The sequence below is a fragment of the Hetaerina americana genome, unplaced genomic scaffold (genome assembly GCF_022747635.1).
Source record: "Hetaerina americana unplaced genomic scaffold, ioHetAmer1.1.p SCAF_15, whole genome shotgun sequence".
NCBI classification, from domain to species: Eukaryota; Metazoa; Arthropoda; class Insecta; order Odonata; family Calopterygidae; genus Hetaerina; species Hetaerina americana.
The window spans coordinates 69,603-92,762 of NW_027286625.1; the positions used below are offsets into that span (position 1 = coordinate 69,603).

At 41.2% G+C, this 23,160-nt stretch overlaps 1 non-coding gene across 1 annotated transcript; it reads right to left on the reverse strand.

Moving 5' to 3' along the window:
* Positions 1-15,463: 15,463 nt before the first annotated feature.
* On the reverse strand, positions 15,464-15,536 carry TRNAA-AGC (transfer RNA alanine (anticodon AGC)). Its single transcript has one exon. It is a non-coding gene; the product is annotated as a tRNA-Ala (tRNA).
* Positions 15,537-23,160: the final 7,624 nt, after the last annotated feature.

Genomic DNA, 23,160 nt, shown 5'->3' on the forward strand with positions numbered 1-23,160 from the left:
CAATTACGTTTGTTTGGCGTATTACTAGCAAAGTTTTCCATAACATTTGAAGAATATTAAAAATTGTTTATTGCATTAGGATGCAGTATGCAGTTGACAACGTTATACTTGAAAGAAAATTGTCTTCTCTGAAATTTTAGTTTTTTATTTATCTTCGGCAATGCTGATGTCAAGTTAATTACGCACATCATTAATTTATTTTATATCTAAAAAAGTTCATTTCACCATTTGTTTAAACATTATGCTGTTCTTCAAATCTAAGACTAAACTCAGTAAAGATATTTTATGAAAAGTTAGATGGGGCTTAGGAGCAGTGTAGTGTGTTGTGCAACGGTGCATCAAAAACCTATCCTATTGCGGTGGACTGCAGATAAAAACTATAAAAAAAGTTTTGTCGATTTTCCCGGAGTTATCTTGTACACAGGAAGAATATATCGCTTCACTAAAATGAAATTAGTTGATGTAGTTGTCTTTGACCCTCCTTACTCTGACATTTGATACACTTCTGATTGAATTTCTGCCGTTTTTCAGTTAAGACAGTCTGCAACTCAAGAATTCCGGTTTTGAGAATTCACAAACTCGTTTGCTATTCCAAGTATAGGGCTATTTATCGTTCATACATCACGGGGCCGCACCCATGAATCTTAGTTAATGCCTGTTCCAAGTGACGAATAATCTTGGATGTTGCTGGTAACTTTATTACTCATTACAAAAATTCTCGCCCATGTTCCAGAGAGGACAGTTAATTGACCGCGTGAACGTTGAAACCAAAGCATTAGCGAAATTTTATGTCTCACGGATTCAGGGACATGCGCCAATTTCATTTCATCGTGTTCAGAATTTAAAAAAATAGTCCCCGTCTGTAACAAAGCCGTGGAGTAGGGGGAGAATATTCAGTGAATTCGCGCACGTCAAACCCCTCGCCTCGAAAACAATTTGATAATGCTCCGACTGTAATGCGGATGTCGAACGTTTTGGTGGGTGCGAGCGTTTGTGCTCTGAGTTACCCCATCCCCTATCCCGTAGCGCATTCTTGTTTCTTCTTTTCGCGTAGTAAAACCTTGCCGATTCCATAATTATCTCTCCCCCCCTCCCTGCTAATCCCTCACCATGCTCCTCTTTTCGTTCTTTTTTCGCCCGCCCCATCCCTTCCCCCTCTCTCCCTCTTTCCCATCGACTGCGAGGGGGAGCAGAGAAATGTCGCATGAGCGCTATCGGCGTTTCGTTTGTTGTCGACTGCTCTCCTTCCCTTTTTTTTCGGGCACGCGGTCCCGCGTCACCGGCGCAGATCCAGTCGGTCGCGCGTTCCTCGGAAATAAACCTCGCTCTCCCTATCCCTCCCACACACGTCCCATATTTCTCACCCGGGGTTTGGATAAAACCGTCGGCGATATATCGCGCGACCCGTCGGGAAGGGAGTGGTCTCCCGCTCCTCTCTCTCTCCCTCGCGTCGTGTCCAACTGACCATATTCCAAATGCGTGGCTCGTTCTCTCGAAAAAATTGAGAAAAAACAACAACAGACAAGTGGACATGGCAATTAAACGCCTCCTTTCCGCCTAGATTAAAAGGGAGTTTGACTGGAGCTGGTGCCCCAAAATGAAGTTTAAACCGTCTGTGGGAGAGAAAAGGGAGGTGATTTTATAGCCGTGAATCCCGTGGGTGCACGTTCAGAAATAACAGAAGATTAACAGCGAAGTAGGAACTCCGTGCAGTTTTTAAGAACACGAGTTACAATCACGTGGTTCAAATTATAATCTCCTGTGGAATGTGTGAAAGCTTTATTAATTTATTGATGAATTACGAGGGTATTTTGAGAGGCTCTCTGAATCACCATCAGATGTAAGCGTTAACGCCGTGAGTATGCTGCGTTGTAATAGGTAATCCTTTATGAGTATATACGTGACGCGTCAGTGCTCTGGGAAGAGATCTGTGGTGCGGACACCTCTCTGTTGTTGTTCCCGTGTATTAATTTGTGAAGATGTAAAAAATTGAGATTCAAGCGGTGATTAAATGCTTCGTAAAGAAAGGTAAATGCAAAGGAAACCCATGCCAACTTTCAGAACACTCGGGTGGACTCTGCTTCTTCATATTCAACTGCCGTCGAGTGGCCAAACGACGTGTTTGATCGGGAGAACTTAAATGATTTTCCGCGTAGTGGTCGGCCAAAATGTGCCCCTACCCCAGAAATTATTGCAAAAGTGCATCAAATTTTCATTGAGGATTGCCGGCTGAATGTACGAGAAATCTCCGAAGCTGTAGGGATGTCATCCAAACGGGAATATCTCATTTTAAATGTGAAATTGGTTATGAGATAATTATCTTCTAAATGGGTGCCGCGACTCTAGCCGCAAGATCTCAAACTCATCAGAATGGAAATTTCCGAACAATGTTTGTCCCGTTCTAAGAGCAACCATCAATATAACCTACACCGGTTTGTGGCCACAGTGAAACTTGGGCCCACTACTATACCCCAGAGACAAAACAGCAGTCAAACAGTGGAAACATGCTGATTTACCGCCACCAAAGGAAGCCAAGACAATACGGTCGGCCGAAAAGGTGATGGCTTCAGTTTTCTGGAATGCGAAAGGGATTCTACCGATAGATTATCTTTCCACTGGTCAAACAAGTACTGGACAACACTACGCTAACCTTCTGGACCAACTACGGCAAAAGATATAAGAAAAAAGTCCAGGTTTGGCAAGGAAGAATGCCATCTTTCATCAGACAATACACGCCCACACGCAAGTGTCGTTGCCGTGGCAAAATACGTGAACTAAGATACGTGCATACTATAAGTTGTTGCCACACCCGCCTGATTTGGCTGCATCAGATTTCCATCTGTTCCCCAAGCTCAAAATGTTCCTCGGTGGACGGAGATTCTCTTCAAACGGACTAACAGCCGAAATGGACGGTTATAATGGAGGAATCTTGAATCTAAATTTTCAAGATGAGGTCAAGATATTAAAACATCGCTGGACCAAATGTATTAGTGTACCGGGAGACTATATTGAATAATAAAAAGGTTTCACTGAGGTAAGTTGTTTACTTGTATTCCATTCTGAGAACTTTTAAAATTACCCTCTTATGAAAAAAAACCATCATTCGGTGGTAGTAAAAACTCGCATTTCCGTGACTGAAATACCCAATCCTTAGTCCTATACTTCCTGGAGAGAATGTTGTATGCACTTGGAATTTTAGGTATATTTTTTCCTTAATGTCGGACCTCTCCTGGACTACGTCCTTTTTCATCTGCGGCAAATACATTAGAAGTATATAATTTGGCAACAATAGTGACAAGTGATTACTCTAGTGATTGACCTAGGTGAAGAAAACTATGTGCAATATGAGTGTGTGATACTCATTCTAATTGTTTTAGTCTTAGTTAGATGTACCCACTGCATTTGTGATGGCCTGATAATTTATTAATCTAGTGGGTAACGCGATTGCCATCTAGGCAGATTCTGTCGGCTTAGTATATACAGGCCTGTATGTTAAAGTATGCTGTGTCTTGTGTTTTTCTTGCAATTTTGTTACGTTGCGAAATTAGATCATGCTCCAGAGCGTGCAAATCCAATTCTGGTGTATATTTTAATTTTAATTTCGATTGCATAAATATTAATCATATGATTCATCTAAATGGATGCCGTGACTGATGATACAGCTTCACTTCGAATCAATTGGCTTACGATATTCATATAAAAATTTGGAAGGGACTTGTTTATCTTTGAGATGAAAATTATCGGGTATTTTCAGAAGTGTCGCGAATATTTAGTGTAGAATGATATTGTTCATATCGCATATCGTCATGGAGTGTATATCCCTTTTCGAAGAAATATCAACGACAGTTTTTGAACTATGATGCATCTGTTTCTTAAAATTAATCGTAGTCGTCGACGTGAAAAAATCTATAAATGGTGCCTCTACATTGTTTTCCGAACAATCCTAGATCCAGGTTCGGAAAACTGATTCAACTGCATTCACCCCTCTAGATAAGCGAGTGCGAAGGCGAGAGGTAAGTGAGGGAAGAGGGAGATGATACGGTTGACGGTAGGGAGATGGCTTGTGGATATGAACTTTTATTTATTCTTGAGGCAGGAAACGGCGAGTCTAGTGGCTTTCAGGGAGGTGGCATCGCTCGTGGGGGGCAGATTTCGACACAGGGGTAGTGCTGTAATTGTGTTTTCTAAAAGTAGGGAGTTCAGGGCGTCCCCTTTTCCCCTTGGCTGACTGCACCCACTTTAAACCGTTGCCGGGGATAGGGTGCGTGTTTCGTGGTCGTAGGAAGGTCTGATAGAGGAAGGACAGGGCAGGAGGGAAGGGGCGAGTTTGTGGGGGGAAGGACGGGATAGCGAGCAGGGGGAAGAAGGGTGAAGCGGAGCGTGTGGAGGGTGGGAGATTTTAAGGGTGTCGTTAGTTTCGGGGTCGGCTGACGGGAGAGTGGGAGAAGGGTTCATATATTTATTTTTTCTGTTGGATTAGGTATATGGAGGAAGACGAGAGAGGGCGGAAGAGATAACGTGGGGATGTTGACGGTGGGTGTTTGGTTTTAGGGCAAGATAGGAGGGAGAGGAAAGGAGGAGGAAGTGTGGAAGTAACGGTAGCTAGGAAATAAGTTAGATGTGAGTTGATTAGAGGACGTGGATAACTGTTCTATGTTTTCTGAGGAAGAACAGCTGGAACACCCGCATTTTAGGAACCTGAACGTAAAAATACTCCGCAGATGCAAGTTGATACTAGAGATGTGTATATTTAGGAACAAAAGTTACTACACCTCGTTAAATAGCCTCGGTTTTTTAAATTTAAAATTTATTGAAGCGGTACGATAAATGATTTTGATTCTGTTTGATTTCTTTAGGTTATTTGAATCTACCTAAACCTTAATATGAAACACCTTTTTTAAGGCGAAAAAAATTGCCGGTTTATGGAATTATCCTAAAGTTCATTCATTCTTATGAGGAAAAATAGAAGACACATATTTTGGTTAATATACAGCGGAGTGTGAATTGTGCCACATAAAAGTTATATTATAATCCGTCCTGTGTGCAATAATTAGGAATTCGTGGGACTTAAACTAAGGACAGGAAGAACACTAGAATTATCGCTTACTCTTTGTGGTCTTCTGTGAATGTGCAAACTTTGTATGCAGTGGAAGAGAGGTAGATAAGGGAGGAGTGAAAACTGGTATTCACACGGTTGGGAGCACAAAGGGGGCGAGAGTAGGTTGGCTGAGGATTGAGGTGGGAGGGGAAGGCGATAGTTGAAATCAAGGGAAGTACGAGAAGAGGGAGGGTTTGGAGAATGAAAGGGAAATGAGGAGGAAGGAGAGAGGAAGCGGAGAGGAGGAAGCGATAAGAGCAGCGACGAAGTGTGTGTCAGTGACTTACATGAGGTGGGCGGTGGCAACACGCCCTCCCAACGTCCTATTCCACTTTGAAGCATCGATTAGAAGGAATTCATTTCGCCGAAGTTTACTTTCACCCTACGTCTGGGCGCATTGGCTGATGTATAAATTACTACCCTCTATCGCCTCGGGCAGAATGTGACTATAATAACGCTATATGCCAAATTACGTTAATTTCCCGCTTAATTATGATCTGCAGTAATTGCTGACGCATGTGAACACTTGGGCAAGGTTGATTGGTGGAACATTGTGATCAGTCATTTCCTGGGTAAGACGATATTAGTTTTCAAGGCTGCTGGGAGGCGTGGCTGAAAGCTTACTCCCAGAGCAGTATATGCACTGTTGTGAAAGTAAACGGACTTTCCATACTTCGCCAATATTTTCCGTGAATCACCCGAGATAATGTAAAGGGCTCGATCATAGTGTCAATTCATGAAATGTAAGCAGTCATAGAGTGCCTAGCCGCTCTTATGACTCATAGCTCCAAGCAAGTATTTCCGTGTACATTTTCTCGGCAGAATGACATTCCCAAGAAAATGATAGGTGGTAATATTCCGATTTTAACTGGTTTTACACCATATAATGTGGATACCGACTGTGAATAATTTACATATGATTAGCCTATAGTGAAAATGCCATTTTTTATCTACGTAGATTCAATTTGACTAGTTTTCGTGAAGGTGTCAGAGGGGATGGTTATTTTCCTGGACAAAGAAATGGGTGCCAAGGGTGGGCCATCAACCCATTAACATAAAATTTACCACCCTAAAATAACGATATTCTAAGGATAAATTTTTTCATATAATACGTAAATCTAAGAAAGGAATGCCACTCATTTTGACAAATTTATTGGTCAGCATTAAATTAACTCCCATTCACGTGAGATTCACGTCCTTCTAGGAAGTCTCTAGATTTTTCTAGTGTTTGAGGTATTCTCTCCCTTTTGCAATGATCAGTCAATGTTAATGTGGCAGAAATAGAGGTAGGACGAGTGAAGTGATCAAGGGAATGCCACTTTATGGTTGAGCAAGTTGTGGCGAAATAATTGTTTCCTCTTGTCAAGCTCTGGGTGAAATGTGGACTTAAACTTGCTCGGTATTCAGAGTCAGTGATAAACCTCGTATTCGTTTACCGGAAACCCACATGTTAGTAAGAAACGAATGAAAATCATGGGGGATCGGGATATTGCGGTGGCTAACGTACTGGCTTCCCACCCAGAGTTCCCGGGTACGAATCCCGGAGATGGATATTTTTCAGTGGTATCCCGACCCTTACTTGAGGTGCTTTGTGGAGGGCACTTAGAGTGAGTACACCGTCCGTTCGAATGGGGCGCACCCCTTGCCGTATTTCGTTAAGAGTAGGTGAAAGCCGACGCCGGGTTTCTCCCCACCCTTCATCCATTCCTGTCCATCCCAAATGGAGCAAATTACCTCAGCTGTCAGTCAACTCTCCTAAAAACTACCATTAAAGTCATTATTGCATCGAAGAATCCAGTTGACCACCCTATGAATAGGATATTGGCGACAAATGGACTAGGGGTACTGAAGGTGCTGTAGGGGGTAAAATATCTAGTTCTCATTTCCTATGTGCAATAATATGCGGATACGGTAGCAGATGTTTGTGGTCGTACTTTGTTTAAAATAAAATCATGGAACGATGTCCATACTTAATAAAGTTATAGATAATCGTTGCATAGAAAACGGATTAAATAGATTTTAATACTATGCTCGCAGAACTGTTGGCACGAGGAAATGCAGAAGAGATTTTTTAAATAAAATTTTCGCCGCAATTTAAACGGATTCGAATGATACGACAGTAGTACGAAAAATTTTAAGAAGTTTAAAAGATTAGACTAAATTATTAGATATTATGACGACAAGGTCATTAAGAAATACGTAAATTTAAAAAATCGGTTGATAACACCCAAATATGATTCATAATAAGAATGAAAGAATTCCTTTATTAAACTCTATTTCACAGTAAACTGTGCCTTATAAAAGATGTAAACACGAAAATATGTTCACGGCTAATTTTTTGCTATTTCAAGGAAAAGAATGTCCTTAACACGCCTTAAATTCTGCAATTGTTGACCATCCCAACTCAGCTGTACTTCAATTTGAAACCAGTGTTTGAAATTAAATACTTTTATTTTGTAACTGCCGACTCGGAAAAATTGAGTAAGGACTGATGATTTAACTTTTCAGAAAGTAGTCGAATGATCCAATTTGAAAAAGTTGCATCAAACAGCATACAAAATTCTTCATGCTGAAAAATGTTTGCGTATTGGAAGATGGAATGTGAGGGAGGATGTTGCATCGAACGGCAAATGTACGGAGGCCCCCCCAAATAAAAGGATTTCTAAGTTTATCTGGCGAAGTGCACAGGAATCATGGCTGCGAGAGGCCATTCAAGCCATCATCGAGAGTAGGAAGGTAAAAAACGTTTAATCATCGTTTTTTTTGCATTTATCCTATCTGAAACCGTTAGACCGCGTATTCGTTTCTTTTGATAAAGCTCGCAAGGGTAGTGACTTGAATGGTCTTCATCAGCAACGCACTCCATCCCGAAAAAAATAATGTTTTCGAAGGCGTGTGGTAATTGGTGTTTTTCGTTTCACATGGTGTGACGGGCGGCACCAGGAAGAAGAAGATCAAGTTAGAAGGGTAGGTCCTTCCCAGAAAAATAAAGGTGATTTGGTGGGCCAGCCCTTCGGGCTAACATTTTCCCGGTGCAGAGAAAATTTAGAATTTCTGAATGTTGTAGCTTGACTTGCGACTAGCTCGTCTTCCATTAGTTGGTCCACCATTTCCTCATTTATCAAGTCGTAACTCTTACTTAGCGGTGCCTCACTTCCAGACACTTTGAGTTTCTCTGGTTCTATCCATGAATTCAACGTAGAATATTCTTTTTTAAGGCAAATGTGTTCTTTAACGCATTTATTCCTCATCTCGGTGTGTTTATGAAAGAAAACGCTGTAGGTTAAAGAATAGAATTAATTCTTTCCTATACAAATTTTAACAGTAATTTACCGATATGAATTTAGCAAATAGTATTAATAGTAGCAAGGGTAATTTCATAATGGATAAATTAGGGATATGTGGGAGGATGGCGAGGAAAACCTAGAATAAACATTACCCTGCTCATAAATTTTGACTTCAATGTCAGCCAAAGTTGTGCGATTTCATAAATTAAAGCTGCCTGGAAGTTTATGGAAGAACACGAACAGTATTTGGCCATCTGAGACACTCTAATTGGGACTTAATGCAACGAGAGAAGGGTGCTTTGATACAAAATCCAATCTTCTTCGACTACCATCTAATATGACGGTTATATTAAAGGCGAAAGTCCGGATGTCCACTTTTGGTTTTGCTACAAGGTTTGTATAAAAAGTATCGAGAAAAGTTCCGGCAAAATATATTTATTTCAGATAATACGTACTGTAATGCCTCAAACTTCTTCAAATTACATCCCTTGAGCGGCGACACAGTTTTTTCAAGGGCGTTTCCGCGACTCGGAAGGCTCCCTGGTTGGCGGATTCCGGAAGGTCCTTAAGGGTACGCGTGCAAGCGTCTTTGATGACACTAATGGTTCTATGGTGGTGTTCATTGAAGGAGGATTTCACTTTTTAGAATAGGAAATAGTCTACTGGTGCCAAGTTAGGACTGTAAGGGGGTTGGGGAATCGTCGCGTCGCGCTGCAGAAGGTCTTCGCAAGCAGACACGCGGTCGTCTTTCAAGACCTTCGGGACGAGTTTAGCGCAGATCTTTCACATCGCCAAATTTTCATTGATAATAGTGTAAACTGTAATCGTATCAATGCCAATAGGATTTGCGATTTCACGAACACTTAACAGCAATTTAAAATTGAGACAAAATATACGTTGGCAGCGAAGAAACAATTATTGTTCGCGTTTTGGCGATAATATTTAAATAGCCAATATGAGTGAAATTTGAAAGAATTAAAAAGGTGTGCATTTTTCGTTCGTTTAATGTAATATATTCAAGCACCTAATGATGTTATGTAGATATCCCATTTAAGTAAGATTAAATGTTGTGAATTCGGAAGACGAAAAGGAGTTCCCTGTAGTTTGTTATCCTTTAATTTTTCGTCAATGAGAATCAACTCCCATTCTGATGAATCAACAATGACCATGTTTATACGAGGGTCATCCGGAAAGTAGTACCCGTTCGTGCCGCATGAAGTGCTGACGACGCGAGTAGCCGCTGGACGAGGTCAGATAGCTTCAGTGGCTTGTCTGCCTTCTCTGAGCCAAGTTGCGTGACGCTAGCATTGCCTGTGTTGTTTCTGTGATTGTTTACAATGTTTAAAAAAATTGAGAACGCCGCCAGTTGTGAAGTGAGGGCAGTGATTAAATTCCTCAATGCAAGAAACGTTCGCCCATGTGATATTCATCGCCAATTAAAGGAGGTGTATGGAGACGTTAGTATATAAGTGTTACATTTACAACTCTGCCCTCTTCGCAGCGCGATTTATTTTCCCCGGAAAACTTCCGAATCCCCATCCCCAGCTTGGTTATGCTCCAAAAAAATGGTGGTCCTAAGTGGCTGCCATCTTGGCTAAATTATTGCTTCCCCATAAGAGCGGTCCCTCTTATGCGCTGCGCATGAATGCATATATAAATCGCGTCTAAAAATGCGGCCGCAGACGTCGGAAGGGAGCGTTAAAATCTCTAATCTCGACGATCAATGCCCGAAAATCTTCCACCGTACGGTTCCCGTTGTGTTTTCCTCCACCGATATGCGATGTATACTTTCGACGGAATGCTCGCCTTTGAAATAACTTTGGGGAAATCTCCTGTACCTCCCGGCCGTCCAAGTCCTCTTCCCTCGGTGCCTCCTCGTCTACCCCACGAATCGTACCGCTCCTCTCCGCCCACACACCTTCTCTCACCCGCGGAGCAATTCGTCTTTGTTTCATTTTCATACCCCCGCCACCTCGTCGCTCACCTCACTTATCTCTTTCCAGGATCGAGAAGAGTCGAGAGGTTGGTTGGGACGTTGCTCGGAACAGACGCGGTCAGGCGGCTCGGTTTTGAAGAATAAAGTGAAGGGAGGGTAGGGGAAGGGCAGGGGAAGGACAAGTCAGACGAAGCAGAGGCGCTAGAGGCTATATAGGCGCCTAGGGAGATATGCTATTTTTGACCGAAGTAGTCTAGGAATTCGGGTGCGCCCAAGTTACGAATAAAGGGTTGCGAAGGGGTGCCAAATTGAGAATTTCCCTCGCTCTCTTTAATCCGACTCTCCGCCTCGCCTCGACGTACCATGAGGGGCACATACATGCCATCGAGGCATGCCCCATCGATCACTTTCCATAATGTCAAATATATTTATTTTGAAATTTTATTTTTCTCCATTTCGCGAAAACATTTATTTTTCTAGTATCCGGTGTCTCTAAAACTTTCGTTGGTTCTATGCTCTGAGTTTGAAGTGCATGATGGATGAGACGGTCTCTTTCATTAAACATGAACTCACGCACCGAAGCACTCAATAGGGAAGGATTCTTCTTTCTTTCTGACGGGGACCGTGTGAAAATTTCACATTCAGCGTTTTGCTCGGGATGACAGTAGAGTTTTTCAAATAATCCTATCCGAGAGCCGGACTTAAGCCGCATTGAGTTCCATTCTGTTTTAAGCACCCCTTTTCCAATGGAATCATAAAATCTCTGCCAGCTTTTTCAAGTATCAGGACGGTTACTATTTTACAGATTTATTTTATATAGTTATCGTAATAGTGGTCATATTAACCTTGTGGGACACAACTTTTAGTATGAAAGAGAAAGACGAATTAAAATAATTATGATACAAAAATGTATATAAAAGTAGTACTCTCGCCTCACTTCAAATGTTTGAATCAATTTGTGATGGTCCAGATATTGCGTCAGTTCTACCTGAGTTAATCCCTTTAACGTGGAAGATTATTGATGAATTTTAGGACGTTCTGGATAAATATTTCCTGTCTTTAGATCACTCACGCATGGAGCGAAAATACTACTTGAAGCTAGTTGCCATATTGCAATGAATTGAATTACCTGTATGCATTTTCCTGAGCGGAATTAAGTTTCATATCAGTATTTTTAGATAGCCATTCTAACGAACCATGCTCATTGGATTTAGGTACCCTCGTGTTTGATTGATAAATTCTCTTCCAACTATGGACAAAATCACGCCTAATTCAGTTCCCGCGATAAGTCATTGAAGCGCAAGGACATAGGAAGCTGATGAAAACAATTGGGCAGTCTGTGAAATGAGGAATAATAATTCATCTGTGATTATGCATGCACGCACTGTATCAGCAGTGAAATCATTCGACTAGCGATGGTTTAAGATGAACTTCCTCTAATTTCCTCGCATTTGAAGTTTTTTCACCTACCCAACCATTGAGCGAACGTTAAATGTTGCCATTCAAAATAAAACATATTCATTTTATTATAAAGGGTACTGAAAATTGGTTAATCTTTTGCGACGAAAAATATTTCCATGCTTTTAGCAGGAAGCGGTTTTATATATTGGCTCAACAAAGTTTGGACGTTTTCAATTTAGAATATTTTCTTTCTTAGTTGTTACGTCATCTGCCATGGCATCGCTTCAAATATTCTTCACTATCCAAGTGTACTCGTACTTACATTTTGGATAAAACTATTTTATCATTACCCACGGGAGTCTACTGTCCAAGGTAGGTTTCCAATCGGCTCATATATAAGACACTGCTACATTTCCAGGTATCGCCAAACAAACCGTAAAACCCTATATTACAGTAACCATTTTTTTCTCCCCCATCTTGCTTCCCTGAAATTCGCACTTCCATTACAATTTTCAACATTCGATAGCCATTCAATATATCTAGTTACACTTTTCCTACCCTCTTTGAATTTCACCCGACAATTGTTTTCTACGCCTATCATGCCTGTTACTTCAATGTTTGATTTCTTTCCTGTCCTTTTTATTTTTTTCATTTCACATTACACCCACCTCTCGCCAGCCTCCAATCTACGCGTATCCTCTACTTTTTACGATCAAGTTCCGGATCCGCAAAAAACTGCGCTCTATTTCAAAGTTTTCACTAATCTTTTCTTTACATTGTTACTTAGGAGCCGTGTCGTCAACTCCTTCCTCTCTGTAAAAGCCTCTTTAAAGTACCTACTTCTTTTGATAACGGTCCAATATTTCACAGGCACGAAAACGTGTGAGGATACCGCAGCAATATGGAAGAAGTTCGTTCACTGATCACCGTCCATCCCACGAGAGCGCCCAGATTGAATGAGAGCCAGGATTGAGGAGAAGCGAGGAACGCAAGACTCGAAAGGAGGAAATGAAGGGAGGGAGAGAAAGAAGTGCGGGGGAGAAATATGACGAGGCCTGTGGGAGGGAGAGGAGAGATAAGGCGAAGGGTGAGAGAATAGGGAGAGAATGAAAAGGGGGGGGGCGATAAAGAAGGCGGTGAGGCACGGAGAAGAAAGATGGCGTGGGTATTGCGCACCCGGAAGGAGGAGGGACGTCTCAAAGTGATCTCGCAAATGGGGTGGAAAGTAGGGGAAAGACGGCGAGGACTTAAAGCGGGCAATGCGCCGGATAGGGAAGACCGCTCTATGATATTTTCGACTAATGTCAGTACCTGCTGAAAAACTTCTGTTTACAAATATTGGAAATATTCTACAGAGTTCGCTAATCTGTTCCTGAATGCCAAAAGGAAATATTCGTCATATTATCATGTGATATATGATATGAAGATAATATAATTTCAGTGAACTCGTATAATTTGATTGCTGGTTTCATTTCATAACGCAAACAGAATTAGTAGCGTGCAGATAATTAAATGATTTTGAGCATATTTGCGTGTTAGGGGCAATGATAACCAAAGTTCCAAACAACGCGTCAAAATCATGGCTACTGCCCCCGCCGTATAACACATAGAGCTACGAACGAAAAAATTTTGTTCTTCTATGACTCAAATACATAAAAGTTAGTCTTAACATTTACTGAAACATTGAATAAGTAGAAAAATGATGGGAAAAATCATTTATTCTGAAATAGGAGTGTTTACCTAGGTTATAATTATGGTTAATCCAGATATTTTTTAGAATTTTCTACACGACTTGGCACAACGTAAAACCCTATACTAGAATTAACCCTTCTTCAATTACACATACCCTTCATGTCATCCAATATACCTACTTGCCTATGCCTAGTTTGAATACTCTTCATCCACATTTACCGCTGCCTTTGAATTTCATGCAATAACTCCATCTCTTTCCCAGCTATGCCCGGCGGAAATACTAGTAAGACAGGATCATATCGATTCAGTCAATACCTTTATCCGCATTTCCTGAATCTTCCGGGGATCGGGATGTTGCGGTGGCTAACGTGCAGGCTTTCTTCTGAGAGGGTCCGGGTTCAAATCCTGGAGACAAAAAAATAGTTTTCAGCGGTATCCTGATCCCTACTTGAGGTGCTTTGTGGAGAGAACTTTGAGTGAGTACGACGTCCGTCGGATGGGACGCTAAACTGCGGACCCCTTGGTGCCTTTCGGCTAGAGTAGGCTAATGCCGACGCCGAGTTTCTCTCCACCCTTCCTCCTTTACCATCCATCCTTAATGGTGCAAAAAGTCGGTCGCCTCCCATAAAAACTACTTCTACTACTGAATCTTCCATTCTCGCAGATCCAACATACACTGCTAAATCTACTTCATCTGTATAACTCATCCTCTGCAGAATCCGAAACCGGTTCAAACAATAATAATACACAAAGGTGACTCTTCCGATGTAATGGCTACGAACAGTCAGCTAGGGAGGAGGGAGTCAGAGATGTAGAATCGCGGAGCAAAGGGAGGAAGGAAGGAAGGTGAGCTGCGCGTGGAGAGTGATGGGATGAGAGGGCGAAGAGGATAATGAACAGCGGAAGGCGCCGTTATAGGAGGCGAGAAGTGTGGAGGAAGAATGGTGGCGGAAGTCGGAAGTGGCGGAGAGTGAGGTCGATAGGGAGAACGCGGAGGCATTGAGTAGCGCGGAGGAGGTGGTATTAAGGAGGTTTTTGCTCTTCTGCTGGCTCTTAATGACTTAAATCCGTCACAGGCCTCAAGAACAATCGCCGTTCCACCGGCGCTAACCTTCGTCCACGTTTATGCGTAGGACTGATACGTTAATATGTAAAAGTCAAGTCCTCGGCCGTATGTTAGTTAATACTATGATCCCGTTTTTTAGAGAATGGAACGTACGTTTTATTCGAATGAATCGTTTGTCTCGCTGACACAATAGTTTCAATGAGAGAATCTGACAATACGTATTCGGATTACAATATTCAGTCCGATGATCTGAGTGAATTTTAAAATAATTCTCGACGCTTGGATCCCAGCATATCTGCTGTACGGAAGAACGTATATATTAATTTCACAAATCACTAATCTACTCTTCTCCAAGGATCTACTCTTACGATTTCGCTGATATCGTTTCATCAAATATGCTCAAGTTCCACCCTGCAAGAGTGGGTACTCAACCTTCGTTGCGTTGAAATCTAAGTCCCCACCCTTAATCCCACCTGACCCATCTTAAAGTAAACCCGTAGTTCTCAAACAATCATCTGAACAACAACGAGCCTCTGGTTGGCGTCTTCACTCGGCCCAAACAAGCATTCCAGTAGCATTAATTTGCGACTGCTCCATGTAAAATAAACGGAGATAGTAATAGCATGTAAGTGACACGTCTGTCGTTAAATCTCATCGTTTTAATATGCTACTTTTGGCTTGATTTCCTTAACCATATGGAATTGAAAACTTGATAGCGGTTCGTACTCCGTGATGTTTTCTGCTATAGCACATCCCTCATCCCCTTCGATGGCCGCCGTATCAACAGAAATAGGAGTTAGTTTCCTTCAATTTAGAAATATTGACTTACGATATTTTTCTAAATTCTTTGCAACGTGTCAATTTGAATACTACCTGATCACTACTGGAAAAAATTAAATTATATGACAAAAATATCTCTAGGTTTACTAAGCAAAGAAGCCGAGCCCAAGAAAAACATTGAAGAAAAATATCGCAAAAAAACCTGGAGGCGCCGGGTATCGATCCCGGTACCTCTCACATGCTAAGCGAGCGCTCTACCATCTGAGCTACGCCCCCAGTTGCAGAAGAAAGAAATTCCACAGACTATAATCCGAACAACTTTCGCTTTCTCGATGTAAAAACAAGGTCGCCATCCACCACGCGAGAAATTCATCGGTGTGGTCGCACGCACGGAAGGAGACCTGATTGTACTCACCTCGTGTATTTGTAGAAGTCAAATGCACTTTTTGGCGGTGTAATGCTAGTGAGTATGACTCTGCTGAATGCTTTAGTCTAAACAGAATTGGGTTTTTTTCGGGGAAAATCTTCATTGTTTCACGTGAAAGATGCACATTAAATGTTAAGTAACTTACGTTTGTATGTAGCGAACGAAGTAGTGGGGGCAGCCGAATGTTCGCTGTATCGACAAACATACTAGAACAGTACGCCTCGAACTGCCGTGTTTGGAAGGCCGTACCGTTTGTTATTTGTTAACAATGGCAAGTCAAAATGAGCAATGAAATAGGAAATCCCACCAAATTTAAAATCCGTTTAGTGATTAGGTTGGTACTTGCGATAAATTTCAAAGATGCTGACATTCATTGTGAACTTTGTGCTGTACATCGACTAAGTTGTGAGAGGCAGTGCTGTGCGTCAGTGGTGTTATTAGTTTAAGAGTGGACATGGAAAAATGTCCATGATGTCCAAGAACTGGCCATCTGTCAGTTCAACTGTCAAAAACCCAGGCCGATCGCTGCGGTCCTCGTTGTGGGCATTGTTGCGGCTATTTTGAAACTGAATGCACCACTGTCTCACTCCGCCGTCACTCTCATTATTCTCTCTCCGTACACTATAAATTTGCGAATGGATTTCAATTGGCTTGTGGTTTTTTTTAAATAAAAACTTTATCAAAGATCACATCTCGCGGTATTTTCTATTGTAGCGCACATTTTAACAGCTCGCGGAGAGCAAATTAGAATAATCACAGTCTGGACATTACCACAGAAGGATGGGTACTGAGTGTAGGGACGTTTAGACACCATGATGGTGACTCTAGCCCTACCCGCCGCCACGCTAGACGGAAACGTAAGTTACTTGCTTGACAGTCCTCGTATTGTAGAAATACAGGTATATAGTATTTGGAGAGCGCAGGATGACTATGTTCTCTAGGACTTAGCTACGCTGAAAGCTTTCTAATTTTTGTTATTATTGTGGAAAGGTTTCAGAAATACACAATTTACGTAAGACATCAACAGAGTTTCCATGGATTTTGACGCTCACATTTTACTTGGATTGTAGAATTTTCCTTTTCTTATCATATTGCCGTGTTTTTTCTCCCTAAATTATCCGAACCAAACTCGGGAATTGATTAGTCACGAAACGTGCCCTTGAAAGTGACCCTAGTGGACATTCAGCGGTTTTGCAGCTACATTATAGCTAAAATTCCGCTATGGGAAATCAACTCCTTACTTTTACTAAAACATATTATGCCTGCTTTACAAATAATTCCATTATATTCTTGGTTTTCATCTTTCACACGTTGTAGTAAAAAATGTTGTTATTCGATCCTCTAATCGAAGGTACCGCATTTCCGCTTATAGAGAAAAACATTTCAGATGCGCCGATAAAGTGAAGAGAATACATAAGTAAAGAGAATGTTGGCGATTTATTTGTGATGCGGTCGTACAGCTAGAGTTGAATTTCCAGCGTATCTATCCGCATAGCCTCTTCGTTTGAAAATCATTTGGATTTTGTGAGAGTGATTATCGAGATCTCCAGTTGGGTATGCTCAGATTTAGACAGATTTTGTCGATTTTGTGTCTTTAGCGTTGATTAATGCGCCGGAGGATTCTTAAAGCAAAAGTCTTTTTCTTCTTAACGCATGAACGGATGCTTGCACTTTAATACTGAATTGCTCTATCTCTGATCTCCATTACTATGGTCGCAATTCTTTGTTAAATTGAACAAAAACGTTGCTATTTGTTACGAAATTTTTATTTCAAAGATAATGAAGATATTTTTAAAATTTCCCCAATAATGCCTCGAGCAAAGGGATATGTTTCAAAGTCGCAAAGTCGGAAAATCACAGTAAACCCCTTTACTTGTGTGTGTACTTTTCAAATAACCTTTGATTTTCCTCAACAAGTGATGGCACTGTCTCCACACTAGTGATCCACTTTGGATAAATGATAGTTGCATAGTGTTGATTCACGGACGCTTAAGTCTTAAATATAATAAACATTTTCTTCAATCGTAATCAATATTTAAATGAAGAAAATTAAGCAACTGGTCAAAAGAAATAGAGTCGCGAATGTATACTATATCTATGATAAATTAAACGTATCAATGACGAATACAGATGTCGGCCTCTAGCAAATGGATTGAGCAAATGAATGGATCTCACCCTACAACGGTTTTTCAGTTATGATTTTTCTTCAGGAGGTGGCGTGGGGATGAGTAAATTCCAGTGATATACTCAAGAGGATCGAAACGTGATATCTAAGTCGTGATTTTGGAGTTGGCATGTAAGGGTGCGAGATTTTTTGAGAGTGAGAGGATCCCGTGGGCAAATAAAATATTTACGACGGAGATGCGCCGAGCAGAGGAGTGGAAAGGGGAGATAAGATATTTAAGGTATTTTCACCGCGAGCGAAGAAATAAAAGAGGGGAAGATCTTGGCTCCCTTGTTTGAGAGGCCATCAGCCAAGAACAGGAAGGGAAGAAGGGAAACCCTTTCGCCGGGAGAGCACGAAAAGGAGCCTCGTAATCCCGGTGAAAAGGATTTATGCTTCCCTTCCTCGCGACGTTGCAATGGAGATTGTTATAAATAATAAAAAGGGATCGGGATCGAGTACATACGCCCTCGCTCTCCTGTGCGCTTGGGTACGATTTCCATCGTCAGATTAATTTTTACTGGCACTCAAGAATCTTTCCGGCCACAATCTGCAGTTAGGTGATATCGCAATCGTCGTCGAAAACTCATATCCTGACCCCGGAGAACTCGTTAATGGGAAGTAATTACAAGGGCGCGAGGTCTCCGCCCCACAGATATCTATTGGGGTAGAGGTGTTCCTCCTTCTCCCGTCGCTAGGTTGGCGCTCGTCTTTTGTTTCATTCGGTGATGTTGTCAACGGAGAAGAAAAGAGAGTAAAATAGATTAAGGCGTTCAACAGATTGGAGCGTCAGATTGCCGAGGGATTAAGGATGAATTATTGGAGGGGAACAAAGAAATGTATAAGTGCTGGCCGCGAATAAAACGGTCAGCGTAGGGGATCTTTGCGCTTATCTCTCCCGAGCTCGTGTTCCAGGTCTTGCGCTGGTGTGTTCCAACAAAAAAGGACGTTAGCGTTTATCATTCACTGCGTTCTGCGCATGAGATTAAGTGCACTCGGAAATGAGGACCGTAACGTTCATCGTTATAACTCAGCTGCCAGCCGTGAACTCGATCGGTATCGTTTCACATCCCCAATAAAAATTCAAAGCTGTAACTCTTCCAGTTCAATTTGTGACGACCGTAATGATTTCTCCCGCCTAACCATGTCTCAGGCCAGTTTTAGCGGTATCAGCTGAAATAAAACATCTTGTTCCGCACTTTAATTAATGGAATTCCAAGATTTAATTGTTCGTCTTTGAAGCTTTAAATCTTTGTTTTGGCAGTTTTCTGGCTCTTAATACGTTTTATCACGTTAGTGTTGAGCTATGTGGAATTCTTCATATTGTCGTTGATTCTGACAAAAATTTACGAATAATCAAGGAAAGTTGAATGCTCCTAAATATCATAAAAAGTATTCGTTTATCTCTCGTATTAGTATGCTTTGCATTACCTAATTTCTAGTCAGAGTCACTTCTAACGCGTTACTTTCAGTTCTATTAAACATAGTTTTTGTAAATATGTGAATATATGAGTGACTAACTTTAATTATGCATTTTTTCTTGTACTTTCAGGTAAGTATCCTGAATCCGCTGTCTTTTTTCTACTTCGTGTTTGAGGGTTGTGAATGGGAGATCAAGGTCACAGGTGATCTCTGTTAAAACTGTAAGTATATTTTTATTCAATGACAAATGCTTTTTGGATTCAATCCTTTCAATGTTTACGTCATATCAAGCATCATTAACAGCTTTGGATTCTGGCTTTAGAAGAATAAACCTGCGTGGTAAATAGTCCGCGGAATTCTTGGAGGGTTAATTCCTATCATGAATATACGAGTTTCAACGATTAGTTCTGCTAATGAATCGTTTAGGTAGTGCTGTGCGATATTAATTGAAAATCTTAAGAGTGTCAGAAAGAGGAGGGCGTGTTGATATATCGTTTTCGATGGATGGCAACGACTTCCATGTAGGGTTATCGTTTTGGTACACAAGGAATGGATTGCCTCTTTATTGCGGACCGTGAATAGATATACAAGCCTCCAGTCCGTATTTACAGAATAAATATAAATGCAAAGGAAAAGGAATGAATCCATAGGTTTTGCTAAATTTAATTTCCTGTTAAAGTTAAAATAATTCTACTTTGTTGACATCAACTTATTATGGATGAGATTTTACAATAGCCTACCTCGGAATATGCTATCCCCGCTAGAGAGTTTCGTATTTTTAAAATTTTAAAAATACTTATGGATTCAGATTTATTTTTAGAGTCATTGCGGAGCTCAGTTCAATGTTTTCTGCGGCGTAAACTGCGTCTTCCCTCTCTAGCCGCTGGTATTTGACTTATGACCTGAGTGTTTTGGTTAAATGAAATAAATCACTGAAACGATGCGATGAACAGAAGTATTTTACTTAGCTTTTTAACCGCCATCCCGAAAACAACAATAAGCCTTTACATAGACTGGAGATTCCGTTAACTAGTTCTATGAACACCAAGTGACATCATGGTGTGACAGACTAAGAATTTATCGCAGTCATGGCTCAAAAATTTGTCTAGACTGGAAAAGATTTGATGCTACATTTTTTGTTCCACCCAAGACATTTTCAGTTGAAAGCCAGGATTTTTGGTTTCCTCTTCCAGCTTGGCCTTTCTTATCTTGCGTAGGCTGATATATCGTGTGCGGGAACAGTATGAAAAAGCTTATGACTCTTTTAATGTGACGAGCCGTTATTTTATTTTTTATAGTTATTGATCTTCCTCTGTTAAAGATCTCTTCCTTCCTATAGTTATGGATCTTACTTTGTTTTCTAATGAAAGATTTTAGCAATATACGCATAATTTGGATCACTCTAAGTAGCAGCCACGGTACCTACTTAAATCCAAATGATTTAATTTCATCGTAATATTTTGGAACAATAATGGCTAGATGATAGTTCAAACTATCTATTATTTATTTATGACGACTTCTATGCATTAATTAAATTGTTTTTATGATATGGTCGCGTATAATCATTAACAAAAATATTTGCAACTAAGTCTTCTATGTTACCTTAATAATATATTCAGACTGGAATAGGTAATTTAAATATTTCATGACGGTAATATTTCCCTCGTTAGCGAAGCGTGTAGTAGCATTAGGAATACATGATGGGGTAGGAAAAGGATAAAGTTTTCTTCCGCGTGAAACGATGGGAGAAGTCTAAGAAAACTAGCTAGGTGAAAGAGGCATCATTGGTACGCTATGTGGTGTCGTCTGTCCTAGTTAATAGCCTTTAAAAGCGATGAACCTTTTGTAATGAAACTGAAAACGGGTGGTTTTTCAAAAGCGGCTCGTCTTTTACTTCGACGTCAATTACGCGGAAAATAAGGAAGCTGCCTGCTGTTGCCTTTGGACGCAGCGGGATTGATATCACCTACTTCCTATGCTTTTATTGTCTCGTCAGGAACAAAAAAACATGAGTTGGAAACATTTGGCATTTGAATATCATTATGGAGTATGAATTAAAACAATTTTGAAAGTCGTTTTTTTATTTAAATTTTGTTGCTATATGAAAATAAAAACATCCGAAAATAGACCAATCTTTGAATTACTGTTTTACCTGCCTTAATGCCCTCGTACGTTATTCATTAGAGGTTAAATGATACTGTGGGTATTAGAATTCTTGTATAATATTTGAAAAATATGAAAACATCGTTGTGATAAGTTCACGACGTTGTTGGGGCACTATAAAGAAACCAAGCATCACTACAAATATTTGAAAAGGTACCTGCATTCATTCAGTTTTTATATTGACGTGACAGAATCTCCGAAGAGAGGTGTGCATTATAGGAATAGACGCTTGAGATCCAGTAACCAACTCCGATTTTTGAAGCACTTGAAAGCCGAGATTTCTAACGTAGGACTATTCCCATCCAGTCAGTCGTGAGGTAAACACTCCCGGCGGTCTCTGGAAGAACATGCAGGGATGAGAGCCTCTTCAAGCCGACCGGCTAGACGCCTCGACGTGTGTGGACTTATAAAAAAGAAAGGTGAAAGACAAGGCAAGGACTTTTTTCTTTCTCTCTCTCTCCGCCGCAGGGAAGTGAAGTCTTTCACTCCGCAGGACCGCGAGGGGACTGGCTGGCCCTCCTGCGTGGGCGTTGCTGAGAATAAGGAGGTGAGGATGCCGAGGGAAGGGTGTGGTGTGGGCGAGGGGATGGGCGGATGAGTAGCGGGCGAGTGGGAGGTCGTTTTTCGTGCGGGGAGAGGGGAGGGGGGGAAGCGGGGAAGCCTGGGACGAAAGAATGGAATGTGGTTCGAGGCGGTCAGTCTCTGTAGTTACATGGTGTGAGGGGATGGGTAAGGAAGAGGCAGGGCCGGGAGATGGGTCCAAGGGATGGGATGCAATGGGATGGGAGAGAGTCGGGTGGACGAGGACGCCATAATAGAGCGCCAAAGAAGAATATGCGCTCAACTTAGTTGCTCTACAGCTTGAAAAATCACAGCATTAAGGGCGAAAGGTTTTGTGCGTGTTGGTGGGCTGTAATGCGGCGATCCAAAGCCGCTACGAAAATGTTCAACCTCATCACAATGGTGGTAAATCCGAGAGAAAAGTTTAATTGGTCTCTTACATCATTTTCTTTCCTCTTAAAAAATATGAAAACTTTCTATTGCTAAGATTACAAAATTGTTGAATTCAATTAAAAATAGCTTCTGTTCGGTATATATGCTCTACTAATTAGCTGGATCAATCCAATAACTCAGCGTACGCTTGAGGTGTTTATGAAGATGGTTGAGGATATTATTAGCAGGTTTAAACTTCCTGTGTCTTGGAAGCAATTGTTTGAAATGAAAATTTTCGGAAAAAGTAAATGAGATAATATTTATGGGACAGTTTTAATTAATCGCTCAATTACGAATAATTTGAAATTTAATCAAAGCCTGGAATGTGTGAAGTCAACCTGCTGAACCATGGTGTGGTGGAAGAAACCCTTCCTAGTCGGAAGAAACAGATTTATTTAAATTAAAATCAGTCTGTAATTGCTTTGATGCGGGTTGTAAATAAGTTGAGAGGCGAACTTGTTCAAGAGCTGCTTGGGAATATGTGGTGAGGACGGAGACTTGATACGGTTTCTTGTCGTGGCCCAAGGCCTACGCCCGCACACACACACGAACTACAAAGCACGTCCCGAGAGGGCGCGTAAGGGTTAAAGGGAACAGCGATCAAGGGCAGAATTTCGGGAAGGATATGCCGGAGCGTCCAACATGGCGACGTAATTCAATCTCCCAGGCTATTTTAAAGGGCCACTCACCTTACTCTCTCGTCCCTCCCATCGCCAATGGGTTCCGTGACT